The following is a 5,632-nucleotide window of genomic DNA, read 5'->3' as shown; positions in this document are numbered from 1 at the left end:
TTATAACTATCCCATTATATAAAAAGGGGAAACTAAATCTTACAAGGGGTTAAACAACTGCACATTACCACAGAGCTAGAAAAGGAAAGGTTAAGTGTACGAGCCTCAGAGACAGATGGAAGTGGGTCCTAATCCCACCATTGACTAGCCATCTGACATTGAGATTTCACCTAACCTCTCTCTCTCTCCCCTCATGGTCTATCTCTCCAGAAATCTACTTGGATTCTTTACTTGGTAATGCCTTGTGAGAGACAAAGTTGAAAGCTGTCAGACTCTTCAGGTCTCAGACTCCCTTGCAGTTAGAAATAGCCTCCTATCATGGTTCTGGACAAGAAAATGCCTGCAAGAATCCTTGGAGAAGGAGAAACTGACAAACATAAAGGGCAAAACCTCCGTAGGAGAAGCTCAGCTTTTCCCCCTCGTTCTAGCGCCCCTTTCCCCTTTTCCCTGCCCAAACCACATATGTGATACTTATAACAGCAACCATCTTGTGACCATGAGGTGACAGCGGTGAGGACAAAGCCTACATGGTAAGGATGGCAAAACAGAAACATGGAATGATCTAGGTTTTCGATGGCACTGGACTGCCCTGTACTTCTTTAAACAGAAAAATCCCTGTATGTTTTCTCTTGCTGTTATACTTGCTGTTTTGATGGCTCAACCCATTCCAATGGATGATAAAGGGAATCCTTGTCATCTGAACCCCAATTCATATTTACTATACTCACACTGCTCAGTTTCACTTTTATTCAGTAATCCATTCATTCAACAAATATTGAATGTTATATGGCAGGAACTCTTCCAGATGCTGGTAATACAGTGATAAACTAGATCAAGTACCTGAACAACTGGGAATGATATTCCAACTCCTGGAAACTCAGACTCTGCCGCAAGACACTCTTCCAAATAATCCTATTCTTCATTCAAGATGCATGTTTTTGTGAAATCCACTGATTCCCAACATAAAGAGGAGCTTAACTAAACTGTAGGATTCTCAAGGTGAGAGACTGTGATTTGTGCTTCTTTTATGCCTTTATTTTTTTCCACTTGATATTTTATCATAAAGTCCTGTTGGTTGACTCATTTCTTGGCCAAAGGGGAGAAATTTTAAATTTTGCCAAAAATACCTTTCCAGCAGCCTCTACCTCCCTTTTCATCTGCCACATGTCCTTCCAGGCAGGTTAGAAACCTGGACCAGGTCACTGACATTTCTGTTCCTCTCTGCTGTCTCTCTGGCTTATATAGTCTGTGCAAGTTAGATTTATTTACATTGTTCTTGGTTGAAATTTAGTTCCTACAATTTCTCCTTTGGGTAGGTTCCTGCAAATTTCCTCATGCTTCATGCCATTCCTTTAAGCTATGTTTCAGCACAAAGCTTTCTTTGTTCACAGGAATTCTGAGAGTCTCTCACCACAGCTACACACAACCTATGCAGAAATGTTTCCACCACTGCTTCAAGAAGGGAGATACATGCATGGTTTCCCAAGCACAGTGGGACAATGGAAGTGTAGAGGAAAGCTGACGTAAAAAAGATTTTCATTCTCTAATGCCAAGACAGTTGTAAGCTTGAAACAGAAAAAAAATCCAAGTCTGAAATGGAATGCCCTTGCTTTGAGCAGGCAAAGTGTGTCAGCTCAGCGTAGGAAAGTATCCTCTTCCACATTGGTTGACTATTAGCATATTGTAACTGAACATCATAGTTCAGAGATTCTTCGTGTAAATGGTTTAGAAAACTCTGTAGGCAATTATTGTTAATATCAAGGAATTGACAGCATACAGGGATCCCAAAGCCTGTTACAAACTAGTAAACGGCATCGTTTCAAGCTCACCGTTACGAAAAGGAAGCTCAGAGAGGTTAAATGGCTTGCAAAGACCCCATGGCCAATCACAGGGAACAGTGAAGCTACAAGAGTACAGGAGTCAACGGAATTCATCCCTGAAGCACCATTTTCCCCCAAGTCCCTTGCACCATAGCAATCCCACTGACACTGTGGTCCTCTTCTCTCTTGCATTCCCATCTCGCCCATTCATCAGATTTTTCTGTATGGTCCATTTAGCTTTCAACGAGTTGAGCAAATATAGTCAAAGACATCACCATGGATATATGGACACAGTGGAATTTGAACACCTGCATGGGAATAATTAATAGACAAAAGAAAACTGACAAAAACAAATTATCCCCCAAGTAACAGATTATTTAAATCAGTGTATAGGTGACTAGATATTTTTCATTTGGACCCCGATGATTCTTCTTCCTTACTCTCCCCGTCAGAGATTTTTTTGTATAATGAGTCCCAAGTTAGAGAAACAGTCATAGTAGAAGTAAAAATTAAAAATAACTTTAAATCCACAGAAACCAAGGAAAGATGTTCCTGTTACCTTTCAGAGAAAATGAAAATATCCTGCAAGGCAGATACATCTGTGGAGGATACATGAGGGTCTGTAGGACCTATAGTATCTTTTTTGGGACACAGGGTGAGCTTTAAGATTGACAAGACTGACGGTTATAGAAGTGGACGCTGAGTAATATTTATTTGAGGGAGAGAGAAAAAATAGCTGTGTGTGAGTTTTTCCACCTTTCTGCACAAAGGGATTTATTTGTTGGATTCTAGCTCTGGTTTAAGCTTGTCTGTCGAATGCTGTGGCCTCACCAAGTAGAGTTTGAAGATCCTCTTACATAATTTCTTCTAACTTTCTTGCTTGCTCTTGTGCCAACTTTTTTTGCGGTGAGGCTGCTTGCACCATTTAAATAGAGGAAAGCCTTTTGAGCTTACATAGCCAGCAGGTGAGAAAGTTCTCAAGTCCACTGTGTTCCTTGAAGCTCTCTTCGACTACTCAAGCCAACCAATAGAATCCAATGCAGCTCAACAAAACTCTATAGTAGGTTCTGAGGAATGAGAAATTGTCTCATCCCCCAGGAGGATGCAACATCCCTCTTTGCTAAATATCCATTGTCGAAAATATCTGTATCATGCATGTGACATTTAAATATATATGGTCTTTATTTTTATTTAACTTTTCAAGAGAGGCTGTCTTATCTCTCCAATTATGTTGTCAACTCTTAAAAGCCAGAAATTTTGCCCTTTGTGCTTTCCAAAGCACCCAGTAAAATTCAAGGCCTATAGTAATTGCTACTCTATAGATAGTTTTGGTCAATCAATCAATAAAAGAATATTAATTGCACCTTTATAGGAAGGATTATATTAGTCTCCTGACTCTTCACTTTAGAACTTCATCTTAAGAGTTCCCATCTAAAGGAGCAAATGTGATATTCACAAGAGATCAAAGTTTCATAACCATATTCTGGAAATTAGAAATTACCCCTGTATGTATATGGAATTAGCTAGGAATTTCCCAGAACTTTCTACCAGTCTTTCCATCTCACTAAAATTATCTGGACTCTAACACAATGAACATAATATGGCTGCAGTCAAACAATAAACAGAAGCCACAGATATTTGATAATATAAAAATCACCACTGGGCTTCCCTGGTGGCACAGTGGTTGGGAGTCCGCCTGCCGATGCAGGGGACACGGGTTCGTGCCCCGGTCCAGGAAGATCCCACATGCCGCGGAGCGGCTGGGCCCATGAGCCATGGCCACTGAGCTTGCGCGTCCGGAGCCTGTGCTCTGCAACGGGAGGGGCCACAACAGTGAGAGGCCCGCGTACCGCAAAAAAAAAAAAAAATCACCACTGATATATAAAAGCTTGATCAGAAGCTCCTTTTTCAAAAGTGTTGTGCAGGGTGTTAATAGTTTACCAGAGAGAGAAATAAGGGTAAATAAGAATGGTTACCTCACAGGGTGTCTCAGAGTCTTCACTTGATAAGGAACATATATTCTGCAACATTTCCAACATACACGCGAAAATGGGACTCGTGTTTTCAAAATACCTCGTAGGACTGGGGTTCCAATGGAACATAAATTGGCCAGTCTATGAGGTTTGTAGGACACTGGATCCAACCTTCAGAGAATATGCAGAGCATGACTCAAGTTCTTTGTCAATCTGAACATATTTAGAAAATATGTATAAGTAGAAACTTGCTATAACTTTCAGCTCTACATTGATTAAAATATCTTATTCTTATTACAAACTGACATGTGACATTGCTCTTCTCTAAACATACTCTTAGACAATCATTCTGACCTGATTCTACAGCAGTGTGCGAATAGCACGCTTTCTTGCATCTATACTTCCGGAGTATCTAGCCATGGTAGCCTGTATATGCCATTCTTGAGATAACGGTCAAGAATTAGTTAGATTAATTTCCCTGATACGAAAGAGCACATTTGGACACTAAGGTCTAGGCCTTGCATATCCTCAAACACAGTATATTGCAGAATAAGTAATAACAGCAAATGTAGAGAAAATCCTGATGGCCTCCCTAGGGAGAGTTCTTTGTTTTCATGGTTTCTATTGCTTTCGTAACCGCCTTGACCTTCATCATGACTCAGGCCTTATTTTTGCGGAAGAATTCACATCAAAGCAAAATATCTGACAGGGTTTTTGTGTCTAACAAATTTTTTAATTAGACCCAAGAGTTCCTTTTCTTTCTCACATTGAAGATTTATGTGCTCACCCAAAGGTACCATATGCCCCTGAGTTTCTGGATCCTCAAAACCACCAGCCCTGATCTTTATTGTTTTAAAAATGGAATACACCCACACCTGAAATAACTACAAAGGTTCACTCCTCTGACCGTTCACCAATCAGACGACACCTGGTCTAGTCCACCGCTAATTGATCCCATGCGCAATACACACAGAAATGCACATTGCTGTACTGAGTCCACTAATGGCTTCCAGATCCCAGGATGTCATGAATCACAGCAGAGCGTGTGTCGAAGTTTTAACTGGGAGGTTGTGTTATATATTTTTTGTTATATATTTTTAATAAGAATTCCTCAGAAAGGAATATTTTCTGAGATCTTTGCTACCCAAAGAGCAGCCCTCAGGCCAACAGCGTTGGCATCTTGTGGGATCTTGTTAGAAATTAAAAACTAAGGCTGCAGTCAAACCAGCTGAATCCAAATCTCCGATTGAACAAGAACCTCAGGTGATCCCTGCACACATTAAATTTGAGAAGCACTGAAATCTGGGAGAGATTTGGTCAAATTTCCCTTTTCTAGATTTAAACCTCACCCACACTCATCGTATGGCTAACGATTTCTTTCCTTTCTTACAGAAATAAAATGTAATTAACAAATCGTGGTATATTACAAAGTGATACTAAAAGATTCCGTAGTTTTCCCAAAGATAAAAATCAGATGTTGCAACAAGCAGGGTGTGTAAAGATCTCAAAGTTCCTTTAAGAAATCTTTCCTAACCAAAATTTTGCTTATTAACTGTAATGTTGCCGCTAAGTTATAGGGGGGCCTGTTAGTCTCATGTCATATAAGGTAACGGGTTTATGATTGGCTTTCACAAAAGTTGATCATTTTTGCCTTGGGGAGGTAATAAAAAAGGTCAGCAAAACACCTCCATTTAAAGCAGTTTGCCTTGTATCATCTTCCCCACTAAGTGCCTTGGATTTTTGGAAAAAGATTATTTTAAGCCAAGGACTTGAACCAGAGTGGTACTTAACACACTTGAGATAGAGCAAAACAGCAGGGTAGAAAAGTGTCCTGGTCTC

The sequence above is a fragment of the Monodon monoceros genome, unplaced genomic scaffold, assembly GCF_005190385.1.
Source record: "Monodon monoceros isolate NGI ecotype Baffin Bay Population unplaced genomic scaffold, NGI_Narwhal_1 Super_Scaffold_1, whole genome shotgun sequence".
NCBI classification, from domain to species: domain Eukaryota; kingdom Metazoa; phylum Chordata; class Mammalia; order Artiodactyla; family Monodontidae; genus Monodon; species Monodon monoceros.
The sequence above is the reverse complement of the archived record's forward strand: the minus strand, read 5'-3'. Positions refer to the sequence as shown.